This window comes from Anopheles ziemanni, chromosome 3 (genome assembly GCF_943734765.1).
Source record: "Anopheles ziemanni chromosome 3, idAnoZiCoDA_A2_x.2, whole genome shotgun sequence".
In the NCBI taxonomy this organism is placed as follows: Eukaryota; Metazoa; Arthropoda; class Insecta; order Diptera; family Culicidae; genus Anopheles; species Anopheles ziemanni.
Window position 1 is genome coordinate 62,711,988 of NC_080706.1, and position 17,267 is coordinate 62,729,254.

A 17,267-nucleotide genomic window follows, 5' to 3' on the forward strand; every position below is an offset into this window, starting at 1 on the left:
TAAACCATTCGAAATAATGCATATTAGGGGTTATCATGAAATCGTCGTTTCATTTTAGGTCGCTAAGGGTGCTCATTTGTTCATTAGATGCGCATGCGCAGTCGAAACCCCGCTTCAATAAGCGACCGCTAACTCGATCGATTCGTTTGGTCGTTTCGCTCAATCAAATGTATGAAAAATGTGTCGAGCAGTTGAGTTAGCGGTCGCTAAAGCTATCGGCAATGCTAAAATTGAAAATTTAGCGGTCGTTTCGCTAGCGGAAGCTCAAGACATACCGCTAAATGTGAAAATACTCATTTACGTCAAATCTCTCGTCATCGTGAGGTGCATTTTTCGCGGAATTGAATAAAAAAAGGATTTATTACATAAAAAAGAATAAAATCAATGGATTCCAAAACATTTAATTTTTTTTTAATAACTCGCTATTTTTATTTATTTTATTTGTTTGTGTTATTTGTATTTATTATAGTTTTATTTGTCCATTAAACATTTTTTCGGTAGCTTTATTTGTTTCTAATCGAGAATCCGTCTACGTCTTATCTGGCTTCTTCCAAATTGACTGTTGACTTACGCTGCCCCCTTTTCACTAACTTACTGCCACGGAGTATGAATCAAAAAAAGTCATGATCTTTTTTTAAATCTTGATGTCACTTTAGGCCACCTTAACTCTGACCCCCTTTATCCAGAAAGAGTCTTCCGTGATTATCCTTTTCCATTAAGGTTTATTGCGCCAATACGCACTACTTTAGTATCTTCGGTACTAGAGGAGATGATTTTGGCACCGTTCATCAGAACTGTACCTCGTAATCGTCATACATCGTGGTGGGCATTCCATGCTAACCCAGTGAAGTCGACAGGCATAAAAAAAAAGACCATGAAGGCCTGATAAATTCGTCTCTTGCGTCAGTTCTGCTGTAGCATCTGTGGCAGCGCCATTGGCCCTAACTGAGTCCTAATGTGGTTCCCTGTCTGGATTTCCATGAACGATGGTAACGCCTTCAACGTCTCTAGTGGACCGCGATTCAACCTTGCGGTCCATGAAGACTCAGGTGCAAATCCAACGGCTTCTACCAGGTCGGTGTACTAGTAAGTAGCCGTCGTCTTGTTCGCCGTTAGATTTACCTGCTGGTCAAGGAGAGCGCTAACTGTTGAGGCTTACTCATCTCCAAAAAAATTACAGCAGACAAGCGCAAGGCTAAATGGGGTATCGTTGTAGGCCACAAAGGTACACAAATAGCGTTCGTATGTCAAAACGTTCTGAGAAAATATAACCTCAAAAACGTCAAACTTTACGATAAAATTATTAATTAACAGATTGCATCACCAGTTTTTCCAAATCCCGAAACTTAAAAGGCAACCCTCGTATTAACCATATCACAGGAAAATAATTTAAGAAATGGGACCAATTTCAACTGGAAGATAAAATCATCTCCCATACCATTCCTTTTTGATTTGGTACCATTCTCCTGAACAATAGCTACCATGCAGGCATTATGAAGGCACTGCGTTTTGTGCTTGCGGCCACACTACAGTGACAACCTTTTCCAGGTCCAAAACCAACCACTGGCTTTGTTAGGAGCCAAGAGGGAAAATTTAGCCATGCTTCATCTTTCAAGACCAGGCAACGCTAAGACTTTCTTGTGTTTAACCCGATGTGCATGGGAATTACAATCGCGAACGAATTATATTCTGAACAAAAGAAATTAGCTGAAATGGCAGATGAAATATGCGTACCATATGTAACTTAACTTTTAACTGTTTGGGTAATCTTTAGGCTCGGTCAATTCTCCATTCAACATAGGACGTTGAATACTAATTGCGGGAGTTTGATAACTATAAAATATGTATTAGTTTTTGTTTGATGAATTTCATTATTTTGCATTCGGAAGAAAGTCTTTATTGCATGAGTTTTGATAAAAAAAGCAAAATATCAAAAACTAAAATAGTTTTAGAAAGACAAACAAAGCAAACTAAAGTTAAAACTAGTTTTTACATGAGGTCACAAAATCAACCATCAAAAGGAAATATTATTCATTTAAAATCATCATCATTCAGAATAAGAACAGGGGACTGAAGAGAGTCCTTTCAAGAAACTATAGATATTTAGAACCGATTTACTCAGTTATTATTTTTTTCTTAACCATCGTAATTAGATATTTCAACTACCTAATAGATTGAAGTTCCTCGGCCAAACGGTCGCCATAGAAACTAGAGAAACTCAGCAAACAAGTGTTTTCAGTCTAAGTGTATTACCACATCATTTCGTTGAAGTTGGTTGCACAGGTTGTTTGTGTTACCAGCCGTTTGAGGATACGAAATGGAAGATCAGTAAGTACAATCGATTTTTTTATTTGCCCGATGTCAGGTGAAGAAATATGGTTTTAGTAATGTGTTCATTTTATATCTGCAGGACTAAACCAAAATTACGTGCCTCGAAAGAACAATTTGAACGCCTCGTTGATCTTTTAGCGGAGAATCCGGGAGTAGCATCCAACAATGGTGGCAGCATTTTATTTTGGACAAATATAGCAAAGGAATTAAATTATTTATTTAAATATAGAATTAAATAAATAGAAATGAAAGAAATGAAATACTTTTATTTGTTTTAGGCATGGAAAGAGAAAAAAAAAATTGCGCATAACAGAAGGGAAATTAATAAAACAGGAGGAGGAAAACCCAATTTGATGGCTATTGATGACTTGGACGAAAAAATTGTTTCTATTACAAACATGGAAAAACATTTCGAAGGCGTTCTAGGTACGGCTTGTATTGGAGTCCCTACCACTTCCACTGAGATTATTCAGCAAGAGGCAGAAGAATGTGAAATAATTTCAGAGAACCCAGTAGCTGCTATGTCATCTTCAACGCCAAACTCAAACGATTTTGAAAGTTTAGATACTCCCGGGAATGAAGAAAACATGGAACCAGCGAGCTCCAGTAAAAGCGGAAAAATTTGATGGAGCTGGAAGAAATGCATGATGATTTCAAAAAAATTATCATGGAACAAAACTAAAAAGCTCAAGGTCCCCCAGGCTTTTTAATACATGCCGGATCTGTACGGATCGTGGACGGATCGCCGACAGGTCCCCCTTCCAAAGTCAGTGAGAGTAGTACCAAACGACCCACAGGCATAGACTTCTCCAGATTTTTGAATGTATGGGCGATACGACGGATCTTGGACGGATCATGGACGGATCGTGGACGGATCGTGGACGAACCATCGAGCTGTCTCTCTTTTTTATTCACTGAGAAAGAGACTTAACATCCCGCTAGAAAGGGGCCCAGGTTTTTTATTGAATGAGATCGTGATTATGAGAATGAAATCGTCGACTTGTTTCCCTTCGTTTTTGCCATGGGACACTGATACCACGAAGAAAGAGTTTGTGAGGTCAGAGTGAGAGAAAACTGTCTCATGCAAGATTTTGGCTTTAACGGACGATCCGTCGGATCCGCCGGATCGCTGCTAGGAGGGGATCGATCCGTACAGTTCCCGCTCTTTGGACTCATCTCTAATCCCTACGTTCATAGGCAAGAAATCGAGAAACAAATCAACGAAATGCTTGCCCAAGGAATAATTCAGCACTCAATCTCTCCTTGGACATCCCCATTTGGATAGTTCCAAAAAATCAGATGCTCGTAAAAAACAACATTAATTGAAACAAATCTTGATTACATATAAACAACAGCAAATTCTTTAAAGCCAATCGAACATCATCTAGGTAGAACACTTAAATACAAACTGCAACATGCAAGAAACCAACTAAGTGGTCTTAAGCCAATAAGACAGAAAAGAGGTCTTATAGACGCACTAGGAACAGCTATTAAATTCATAGCAGGAAATCCAGACAGTGATGACATGAAAAATATTCAGGAACATCTTTTCCTTATTGAGCAAAACGAAAATGGACTCATAACCAACAGTAATAGGCAGTATAAAATAAACTCAAACTCAAAATTAAACAACATAACAAAAACACTACATAAAGTCACGCAAAATATTCTACAAGTTTCGAAAACACCAAGTGATTTGGAAGTTGTTAGCATGATTTTCGAAGTAAAGGGTGTCCCAGAAAGTATAAGCACGATTTAAAAACTAGCAAAAAAATAAAACCTGTTCCAGAAACTGAATTTTTGTTTCGTAAACTATGTTTGGGTTCTGTTCTGGACTATTTGTGGAAAAACAAAATTATAAAAATTTAATCGTATGCTAATGACCGCACTTTTGATCTGTCGCCTTCGATATGGCTCAGCACAGACTTGTCGTGAACGGTTTTCGACACTTTTGAACGGTTTTACAGTTTTTTTGAAAACTGTCGATGTTTTCCGTAGTTTTAACATGTTTTCTCAAGGGTGCCTTCGTTAGCGCCCAAAATATCTCAATTGGTCTGGTCTTGGCCGACTCATCGTCGAGCTGATGAATGAGGATTGGCTGCACAGCAGTTTGTCGTACAGCTTCCGGGCCCGATATTTAACGCATGCAGCCTAATTTGCACTCCGTTTCGATTTCTTTTGGATTTTGTACGATTTTAAATTCAATCTTGCCTTGGCACATTGGACTTTACTTTTTGAGGTACCCATTTGTTGAGCCATATCGCGAAAGGAACTTTCCTATTTTTGCTTGAATGCTTTTGCTCTTTCCTGGTTCAACTGTTGGTCGATAGGACCAGGTTTTTGACCACTTTTCGGCGTATCCTCGAAGCTGGACTCCTCCCGAAACTTTTCGTACGGCTCCGATACTCACACCTACTGATTTCGCTAAGTGCCTTAGCGAAATGATAGGAGTCGAGCACCATTTGTGCAGAACGCTTTTGCGCTTTTTGACGGAAATGCCTCGCATTTTAACAGTAACGGTTGAAAAAAATAGTTTCGAGGCTCTATTTAGTAGGTTTGAATGTAAACAATCAAACACCCGAAGATTCAACTGTTTGGCGTCATCCGTTTTCCAGAAACATAATTTAGAAATCGTGCTTATACTTTCGGGGACACCCTTTAGATACAGGCGCGAACAAAAATCTAATAACACCAGGACTACTACAGAAATCCAAAAAAATTAAAGGCATTACAATTTTAAACCTAATGGGATCGAAACCAATGCATGGCAAGGGTAAAGACAATTTTCTAGGACAAGATATTCCATTGCAAAAATATTATGAAATACATTTTCAAAAAATTTTTGACGGTTTGATAGGTTCCGAATTCTTAGCAGAAAATAACTCCATCATTAACTACAAGAAAGGTACAATTGAAATATCTGGAGTAACCCTTTCTTTTGAGAAATATTATCCGAGTAAAAAACGTACCACCATTACGTCACTCTCCCCACAAACAGGGAAGGTAATTGGGTTGTTTACGAACCGACCCAAATTTATAATGGAGTTACGGTTCAACCAGGCTTATACTCAGCAACTGACAAGAAAACCACATTCATGATCGAAAGCGATAAACCCAAACCTCCAAAAATACTAAACAAACAAATCAATCTGAAAGTAAACAATTTCGAAACAATCACTCCTATACCCATAGAGAAAGGACAAATCCTCACTGAACAAGATATTAGTAAATTGATCCGATTAGACCTTACATGGTCTGAAAAGCTTACATCAACAAACATAATAAAACATAGGGTCATAACTACTGACGCAAAACCTACATTTACAAAGTGCTACAGATATCCACATCACTAGAAGCACGATGTAGAGGAACAAATTTAAGAACTTTTGGATAATGGAATAATTACATACTCTACCAGCCCCTATTTCTCACCAGTTTGGGTAGTACCTAAAAAACTAGATGCCTGAGGTAAACGCAAAATAAGAGTTGTCATAGACTATAGAAAATTAAATGAGAAAACAGTAGAAGATAAATACCCGATTCCACAAATAGAAGAAATCCTAGATAACCTCGGGAAATCTGCCTATTTTACAACACTAGACCTCAAGTCAGGATTCCATCAAATAGAAATGGACCCCAAAGATCGTGCAAAAACTGCATTTTCCACAACCAAAGGGCACTTTGAATTCGCAAGAATGCCTTTCGGATTAAAAAACGCACCAGCAGCTTTCCAACGAGCAATGAATAGCGTTTTGACAGGACTCATAGGAAACATCTGTTTTGTATACCTTGATGACATAATTGTCATTGGAGAAAGTTTGAATACCCACCTTAAGAATCTAAATACTGTGCTGGAAAGACTAGCAAATTTCAATTTGAAAATTCAGCTAGACAAATGCGAATTTTTAAAGCGAGAAACGGAATTTTTGGGACACACAATAACCCCTGAAGGCATTAAACCAAACCCGGATAAGATAACAAACATTTTGGATTGGCAATTACCTAAAACTCAAAAAGAAATCAAACAATTTTTAGGGCTCACAGGCTATTACCGTAGATTCATTAAAGATTATTCAAAACTCACTAAACCACTCTCAAAATGTTTAAAGAAAGATTCGATAGTAGACTTCAAACTTGAGGAATACAAAAAGTCGTTTAACGTTTTGTTTGAGGAATACAAAAAGTCGTTAAAAACATCAAAATTATCCAACCAGCATTTATAGAATCGATAAACAAAAGTTTGTAAACTACAGTACTGGGTAATCAAAATCGGACACTCCGAATTCGGACACTCTGCCTACTTTGTGACACATTTATCAGTTTCCTAGAATTATAAAACGCCATGAAAACTGTGCAGTGGGCTTCTTCTACTTCCTTTCTACACGATATTGTCAAAAGAGAATCGAAAATACTCTTTTCTACGAAAGAAATGGGGAGCAAACGAAAAAAGTCTTCATATCACGCTGGGCATTCAAAGTCGGACACTTCGATTTTTTATGAATTTTCGTACGATATGAACAATTTTGTGCGAGTTATAAGCTAGAACGTATCACTGCTTTCAGTAGTTGGTTACCAATTTGTAGAACAAGTACGTTTTAACGATGCCGAAGCAAACAACTGTTGAAGTTAGAAAAATTGTAATTTCTAACATGGAGAAGGGTAAAAGTGTTAGAGATATCAGTGAAATCACTAATATAAGCAAATCTACCATTCACGAGATCATAAAAAGATACAAAAATGATGGTAGAATAGCTAATAAAAAGCCTACCAACGAATCAAAGCGCAAAATTAATGATAGAGATGGACGACACATTATGCGACTAGTTCGACCCAATCCCTTCCTGACCTCTTCCGACTTAAAACAGAACATTAGAGATACTAGGGGCATTGATGTCGATTCTTCAACAGTAAGGCGCTATCTAAGAAAACATAATTTATTTGGTAGAGTGGCTATAAAAAAACCGGCTATATCGGAAAAGAATAGAGTTCTTCGGCTCGAGTTCGCCAAAAAATATATCGATAAAGATATGGAATTTTGGTCAAAGGTATTCACAGCTGGCCTGTTGCAAATATATGTTTAATGCTATTAAGTTTGTTATTATTGTTTCTGGCAGGTTCTGTTCACGGACGAGACAAAAATCAATCTTCACGGATCTGATGGCCGCCGCTACGTGTGGAGAAAACAAGGGGAAGAGTATAATGGAAAATTTACCATAAAAACCGTAAAACACGGTGGAGGATCCATCATGCTATGGGGTTGTATGACTGCAAATGGTGTCGGCAAAATTCATATTATACGTGGAATCATGGATGCTGCATATTATGTTGATATCCTGAAGGCAAATGTTCAACCTAGTGTTGAACAATTGGGCATAGCGAATGACTTTGCGTTCTACCAGGACAATGATCCGAAGCATAAGGCCTGGATGACAAAAATGTGGTTGATATATAATTGCCCATCAGTACTAGCAACTCCTCCACAGTCACCAGACCTTAATATAATCGAGCATGTTTGGTATCAATTGAAAAAAACAGTTGCTAAACGCAAGCCTTCCAATTTGAAACAATTGGAAGAAATAGTGAAAGAAGAATGGCATAAAATGGATGCAAACTATTGTTTGAAATTGGCCCAAAGCATGCCCAAACGTTTGCAGGCTGTAATAGATTGCAATGGATATTCAACAAAATACTAATAAAATATTTATTCAATAAACTTAAAGGTGTCCGACTTTGAATGCCCAGCGTGATATGAAGACTTTTTTCGTTTGCTCCCCATTTTTTTTCGTAGAACAGAGTATTTTTGATTCTCTTTTGACAATATCGTGTAGAAGGGAGGTAGAAGAAGCCCACTGCACAGTTTTCATGGCATTTTATAATTCTAGGAAACTGATAAATGTGTCACAAAGTAGGAAGAGTGTCCGAACTCGAAGTGTCCGATTTTGATTACCCAGTACTGTAGGTCAGTCTCAAACCCAACACTTGTCCAACTACCTGTAAACTAGCCTTAAGAAACAGTATAAATAAATCGATGCCGAATAGGAAAGAGAACTATTCGGTGGACACTGATCGGACGTGGTCGTAATGCCCGTCGCGCATCCAGTAAGTTAAAAACTTCTGAGTTTTCATCTAAGTTCAAGTTGTACACGATGACAAACCCTCCGCTTTGATAAGTCCGCGACCCCGAGTGGTTTCACGCAGTATGCGTTGATACAAGGTGACCACGAGTTATGGATACCGTATATCCACCACATAACAATTCAGTACACTCTTCAACAAAGTTTACACCAAATGAAATTATCTTCAACCGTAGAAACGAATATCGTCCAAATACAGAAGAACTTTTCGCAAAAGTGAAAACAAACTTGGAAAATGCTAGACAAACACAGTTGAAAAGAAACGAAAACAAGGAGGACCCCCCCACACTAAATGAAAATGATGAAGTTTTCGTAATTCCCAATATTCGGAAAAAATTAGATCCAAGAGCAAAACCAGTCATCATTCACGATGTTAAAAACCTTACATTCAAAAATAGAAGAAACATAAAAAGACATAAAAACAAAACAAAAAGAAGGAAGAGAAACTCATAGATTTAATCTTTTCAGATTTTCACCCTCGCGGAAATTTTCTTTTGCCTTCTACCGATCATAAAATCATCCAACGTTGAAATTATAAACCTAGGCGATCAACCAATAGTCCCCCTTAAGATAGGATCATGCAGCAATGGTTTGGTTGAAATTACAGAAAACGTTGACTGTGCCATTGGAATTGTTAAATCGTTCCCAACGCCGGGTTGATAGGATCCTTGTGCCAAAAATTTTAATGTGGCAGCCAGTTTTTCTTTAGCTGAGATGCCACCACTATTTTTTGGTGAGATTGGTGAAGTTATTTTGTCCAGAACATTTAAGAACAAAGGTTTCGACAACCTGAAATTACTAAGAAATCTAGAAATAAATAAATGAATAATCAATTTTAGTTTCAAACATTCGCTTACATGCAAGAATACGTACGCTTTATCGGATAAATTCAACACGTCTATGTTAACGCGTAGATTTCTTCGATGAACAGCTAGGTTCAAGTTTTCTTCTTCGCTAGAATATTCAACCGCCATTAAGGATGCTAAAACATTCATCTTCACACTTGGTCAGAACTAAATCTGCACCGAGAAATAACCCGCTTGTTGAAACGTTCCACAAAATCTCCTGTTCTCTAAAATAAACGCCTACTGCGAGTCGCTTTGCTTCAGGCGACCGCGTCGTACAAAGCGCCTGCTCAACAGAAAACAGCCTCATTATACCAATTCGAGCAGCGACAGCTACATTTTAGCGGTCGCTTATTTTAGCGACTCCGAAAACGACGATTTCATGATCGCCCCAATTGATATACTTTTTCTGGAAAAGTATCATTTTCTGACATGCATTGATAAGTTTTCGAAATATGCACAGGTAAAGGAGATAAAATCGAGGGCCAAAATAGACGTATTTCCAACACTAAAGGAAATGGTCTTGAAGCACGAACCTCCTGACATAATTGTAATGGATGGGGAAAAATCTTTCAATTCAGAAGAAATTTTACAATTTTTTAACGTCTACAATATCAAACCATTCGTAACAGCCACAGGCAGGAGTGAAATGAACGGTATCGTAAAAAGGTTTCATTCGACACTCTTGGAATTATACAGGATCACCGAATCAGAAAATCCACACCTAAATCCACTCGATACACTGGCATTACACAAGTACAATAATTCAATACACTCTACGACCAAATTTACTTCATTCGAAATTCATTACAGATACAGGCTGCCCTTCGTGCTTAGGCAAAACATTTCCTTTCCAACAAACGTTGTTCAGTCAGCATGAGTTAGACTTAACAGTTACCTGCATAAAGAAAAAATTAGCGTACCTCTATTGAGGCAAGAGATCAATAAGAAGATTCATGTTACCCGTGTAACAATAACCATAAGAAAATACATGTACCCAATCGTTCTCACCTTGTTGAGTGACAATTTCTGTCACTCGTTCATGTGCAGCTTGACTGTCACTGACGTTTCTATTATGACGTTTGTCATTTATTGAACTATGAACTATCCTGTAAATATATGAACTATTCTCTTTCCTTTGGTTGTTTGGCGGTGAACACGCGAGTTGCTTCTGTTCTTCCAATATTTCATCCGAAATACATAATTTTATCACACCTCTCCTACAAATTCTACACCTACATCGTTTCCAACTTGCATAAAACCCTTTACGACATGGAAGATCTACGAGAAAACGACAGCAGATGCGTACCAAATTTACTGCACGACGAGGCAGCGACCTACGATTACGTATCGAACCCGGCGGAAAAAGAAATTTAAAATTTGGACACATCTCATACGTATACTCATCAGCTCAACAGTAAATTTCACGCTATCTTCAACATACGGCACCAGTACAAAAAACCTCCTCGGATCTTTCCTGATGCGATACTTTGGTGTGAGGTTTTCGTCGATTTCAAACTTATCAAAAACAACACGATGGACATCATGGGTTCCGCTATATATCTACCCATCTATGGAGCAGAGGTAGAAAAACGTCAGAAAATAGCAATAGCCTCGAACACCTGCATATTTAAACCAGGATCTATGGAGCGAGATGAAACTGATTAAATTGGAGAACAATAGTTTTTCATGGTCATGGCAATGGTCGATAACCAGCTCCTTCATCACACCGATATTAGTAGCCATCATAGTCACAATATATGTTTGCGTCAAGCGAAAGAAGAACACGATCAAAATTGAAATCGATACAAAACGAAATCTACCACCAGCAGTCAACGATGTGTTTCGGACGGAGCCTCAAATTTAGCAAGAGGAGAGTTAACCCAGCCGGAAAATCACCTCCAGTCGGCTGATCCACGCGCGACAGTCATAGCCGTAAACGCGAGAAGTTCCAAGCGCGCGCGTAAGTGAAACAGGACGCCTTTCAGCATGCGCTACCTATGTGGCGAAATGTCATAACCACACGGTGGGAACGAAATAGCAATCAGACCCTCTAAAACATAACCAACGACATAAAGATAAACAGTATAGAAAAATAACTTTGAGTACGACGTAAAAATCAATATATATATAGTTACGGTATGCACCAAACAATAACTGCACGGCAAGCAGTTCATCGACACCGCATGATCGCATGGCAACGAACAACAGTACCAGCGCCAAGCAGCGTCAGCAAAGCAACGCCAGCCGAGGGCACCGTATCTTCAAAGCGGAGTCAGCGGAAAGCGACCAACAGCGACCAGCTTAGCGACCAGCCGATGCAGCACGTGCAAGAAAGAAATAAGAATAGGAAACACGGAAGCTAGCTCCAGTACCTAGTTAATAAGAATCGATTAGTGTAATTCTGACTCTTGAGACAACAGGTTCACCTGATGTGAATAAAATTATTTTTTAAAGATAACTCGTTAACACTTAACGTTTTTATATATAAAAGAATACAAAACGTGAATGGCCAGCACAAACAGAAATAGCCTGAAACATAAAAGAACAAAATCATTGACAAAAAATGCCAAGAGTAAATTTCATAAAACAAGATACAAAGGCGCTGTGTCGCAAGACACAATACCTGTGGATTAGAACGTGCCACCTCATCCTGACTCTAGAGGAGCAAAGGCTAAAGGAGGTGTACTCTGCAGAGTTGGCCAACATCGGAAGGGACTTCGGACTGATAACGGCGGAAGATATACACCCCCGGGACGCGGCTCAAATAATCCGCCGCTTTCGATACGGTATCGGAAAAAGGCTGCTATAAAAAGGAAAATTATTGAATATTTACAGTGACAACGGTACAAATTTTGTTGGTGCCAATAACCAAATGAAGAGACTCATCGAACAAGGAGCGGTAGAAGGCATAAAATGGAACTTCAACCCGCCAGGGGCTCCCCACTTAAGAGGAGCTTGGGAAAGAATCGTAAGAGTCTCCTTCCCAGCAATTAAAACTATAAAGAACCAGCTCTTAGGGCATTTCTAGCCGAAATCGAATACATCATAAACAAAAGGCCGCTGACCCACATACCGAGCAGCAAAGAAGACGACGAGGCATTGCCACCATTTCTCTTTTTAATAGGGTGCTCCGGAGAAGCACCTTATTAAAACCTTCTGAGCAGTTAGTTGACTGAAACAACTGGAAAACAGTTCAAGCCATATCGCGTCGCTATTGGGAACGCTGAATTAACGAATATCTGCCAAAAATAGTATAAAGGGGCAAGTGGATCGACCCGACAAGGCCGCTTAAAGTCGGAGACGTTGTGGTTACCCCGACGAGAGCCGGGAAAGTGGCTGAAAGGAAGAGTTACGGAGATATTCCCGGGGAAAGACGGTCAGGTGAGATCAGCAAAAATAAGGGTAGGGGCAAGAGAGTATCATAAGCCCACCACAAAACTAGCTGTATTGGACTTAGGTCCACTGGGAGAAGAATCAGTCAAAGAAAAGAACATACAGAATCCACCCAACGATAGCCGTGAATCGTGGAGATTCATGAATCTTACGAATCGGATTCAAGATTCGATTCGTGAATCGAATCACTCATTGCAGAAGATTCATATGAATGAATCTCATCGAAAGATTCATTAAGCACAACACTACTCAGTACTAAATTAGTATTTAAGGGATAGAAATTAGACAATGAAGTAGCAAGAACAGAAGGCTCGTAGAATTATTAGTCGGAGGGTTCCTCCGGTCTAAAAGAAAGAAACTTGTAATCTTCGAGCGGGTCAGATGACTTCGAAGTGGAATATGCGATCAACTCTATTCTGATTGAAGGCATCATTACTTCGGGAAACTATGATGCAGAAGAACTATTGGGAAGAGAGACTTGTCAGTACTGATCTATACTCGATAGCGATCGGACGTATTTCGGGAGTAGCAAACCACGACGCACACAATCGAGTCAAGCAAATTACTCCGTGAATTTTTCAAAGTAGAAGAAATGGGTCGTAGGAAGAGTACTAATGGCGAGAGGCGAACTTCAATGCCCTTTCAAAATTCGGTGGATATTGGAAATCCGCGGAAAACAAGCAGACAAGAACAGAGTCCGTTTGAAATTCTTCAAACAATTGAGGATCAAGAGATCACCGTCACACCTACCACCAGACCGTCAGCCAAATTACCACCACCAATAGTGGTAGCGAGTGTGAACGTAGGAGATGTGCATAAAAAAATAATTGCTGCCGGAGTCGTTAAATACACTACACTCGTGACGAATAACGGTACCCTGGCACGCACTACCACAAGTAATGATTTTCGAGCCATTGTAAATCATCTTAAATCTACGAACACAAACACTGGACGAGGAAAAAACCACAAAGGTGGTATTGTTAGGACTGACGGACACGCCTGTAGAAGAGGTAACGCGTATACTAAACGATGAGAACGTCACACCAGGGAACGTAAAAAAACTGATGATAAAACAAAAGCGGTACGACGATCAAGCTGTGTACCTCCTGCACTTAAAAAAAAGGCACCGTTGACATGAAATTGTTGTGCTCCATCACTACCCTCGAACATCATGTAGTGAAATGGCGTTACTTTTCGAACAGCAGTTCGATAATGCAGTGTAAGAATTGCCAACGTTTCGGCCACGGAGCAGCAAACTGCTATCGACCTCCGGTGTGTATCAAGTGCGTCGAGCCCCACGGGTCATCAAACTGTGCGACGGCAAAGGCCTCCACGGACGGAATTCTTCCGACGCACAAGCTAAATTGTGCAAACTGCGACGGAAATCATACGGTGAATTACTTCGGATGCCCAGTTCGCGCGAATAAAATGACTACCGAAAAGGCAAAATCGAAGCAAACAACATCCAAGCAGTATGTACATTTAAACGGTAATTTCCCACATCTCCCTCCAAAACTTTCCATACGAAAACCCCACCATTTTCGCGCAGCATACTAATTTCAACCCACTTGCCAAGGTTACAGTAAATAATACAACTCAAAAAAGAGTAAGCCTGCCAAAACATTATTAAGTGATGACTTCTTCGATCAGATGTGAAAAGGGACCATCCCTGTTATAAAAACCGCCTGGTCAACTAGTCACCTAACGTTACTACATAACTGGCGCAGTCGTACGGGCTATTTGGCTTAAGTGGAATCATCCGCTTTACACCATCTCCCAACACGCGGACGATTTATGGCAGTTCCTCAAGTATGAATTTCAATTCGGAGAAGTGGACTAGGAATTATTCTCCAAAATACAAATCAACGCTGAACCTACAACCATAAATTACTCTTCAACCGAAGCTGGACATCAACTGGACTCCCTGGCAACGCAACACGTGGAATGCAGGTATCAATCAAATCTTCGATTCAACACAAAAGGTAAGCTATGAAGGTTTTACTAAGTGTAAGTGAGTGAAAAATACGTAGCGTCCAACCCGTGGCATTCGTAAGGTGAAAAGGCAAATCGTTATCCATACCAAAACTCTCTTACAAAACGTAAAAACATACAAGTTTTAAGTGCATTACTAGTGAAAAGGAAAAAATACGTATCGTCCAACCAGTCGTGTGGTGAAAAGACAAGTGGTTGCCTATGCCAAAAATTCCTCCCTTTCCGAAAGTTAAAGCACGTACCTAAAGTAAATTTACTACCATAGAGGAATACAACTACCACCAAGCGGAATGCGATTCTCTCCGACCGTTGGAAGCACGCATTAATGCTCTCCAAACTGAAAAAAAATGCGTTGAAGCTGCAAAGCCAAAGCCAATCGGCTAGCTCGCTCTTCCGTATTGCCGATCCAATTATCCAACCAAACCCTCCGTTATTACCCTTTTGTTCCTGTAAGCTTCGTACGTGAAGCCCTCCGTTATTACCCTTTTGTTCCTGTAAGCTTCGTACGTGTAGCCCGTTATTGACCGTTACTATTCCGGTTACTACAATAGGAAAATCAACCTTTTTCGTCTTCAACTTACATGACTTCTTCGACGGTATATGAGACCTTGAAAAGCTTAAAAACATACATCCGCACAGATGCGAACGAACTAGAATTTCCAAACGGAAAATAAAACTTTTCAACAAGTATCCCAAAAAAGTAAAATCAATCTTAACTCAAATGAAAGGAAAGAAATCCGTCTAGCTATTAACTCAGAAGACGAAGTTTTTCTCATCGAAAATGACCTATTCATTCAAGAACAAGTACTTATTCATTGTGGCTTATACACCGCACGCAATAAACAATGCTATGTTTTGATTTCCAATTTTTCTGATCAGCCATGTGAATTCGATTTAAATGACAATTATATGAATGTTGAAATCAACAACTTGGAAACAGGCACGAGCGAATTCTACCCAAATGTTACAGACACACCAGCTCTTGATCAAAACATTCACCAACGCCATAAAACACACAATAAAAACAAAAGATGATTTGCCGATTCATGCAAAATCATACCGTTACCCATTCTGTCATAAAGAAGAAGTACAGCGTCAGATAACAAAAATGCTTGAGCAAAGGCATCATTCGACACTCCAGTAGCCCATGGATGTCCCCAGTTTGGATAGTTCCCAAGAAGCTAGATGCTTCTGGTAAACAAAAATGGAGACTAGTAATTGACTACAAAAAGTTAAACGAAAAAACTGTTGATGATCGTTATCCGATCCCGAACATTACAGACATCCTGGGACCCCTCTTATTTATTCTGTTTATTAACGACGTCACCCATAGCCATAGACCATAGTTTCATGTTTGAACTGGTTGAACGTCTTTAGCTGTTGGTGTACATCCAACGGTTTGTCACTAAATGTTAGTAAATGTTCTGTTATGTCGTTTACGCGAAAAAAGTAATCGATTCCTTTTAACTACAAGCTTTGTGACACTGATCTTCCTCGCTGTGATGTTATACATGATCTTGGCATTTTACTAGACTCTAAGCTTAGCCTTAACGCGCATGTGGATGCTACCATACTGTAAGCAAATCAAATGCTAGTGACCCGATGTGCCTTAAATCTTTGTAGTGCAGTTTAGTGTTACCCGTTGTCGAATTTGGGTTGGTCACCTGTGCACAGGAATAGGATCGATCGTTTAGAAGCTGCCCAACGCAGGTTTACTCGAGTAGCTCTGGCTCGCCTTCCCTGATGGAACGGCGCGTCCCTGCCGGACGGTTCACCCAACTCGGTGCCTGCTGCTTGGAATTAACACGCTGGAACGCCGGAGGACGATTTCCGAGGTTGTTTCTCTACATAAATTACTAACTGACCAAATTGATGCTCCGTTTCTTCTATCAGAAATCGCTTTCTACGCACCAAGTCGAGACCTCAGATATAGATCTGTGTTAAGCGTTTCTTTACGTCGTATTTTTTTGTGTGCTCGTGATACGTTGCTCGTGATGACATCCGCTTATAGTTTGTCTGCTCATTCTTTAGATATGAATATGACTGCGGATTCGGTCTATCGTCTTTTACGTCATGTTCGCGTTTAATTGTTAAGTCTAGTCATAATATTTATGTAGGCCATAAGGCCAGATAAATTAATAAACTGAAATTGAAATTGAAATGTATTTCACGACACTCGATTTCTCCTCTGGATTCCATCAAGTCGAGGTTGATGAAGCGGACATTCCGAAAACCGCATTCATTGTTGAAAATTGACACTAAAGGGTGTCCCCGAAAGTATAAGCACAATTTCTAAACTATGTTTCTGGAAAACGGATGACGCCAAACAGTTGATTCTTCGGGTGTTTGATTGTTTACATTCAAACCTACTAGATAGTGCATCGAAACTATTTGTTTCCACCGTTTATGTTAAAATGCGAGGAATTTCCGTTAAAAAGCGCAACAGTGTAAGGCAAGTAGCGAAATCGGTAGGTGTGAGTATCGGAGCCGTACGAACCGCCATCCAAAAGTTTTGGGAGGTGTCCAGCTTCGAAGATACGCCGAAAAGTGGTCAAAAACCTGGTCAAGT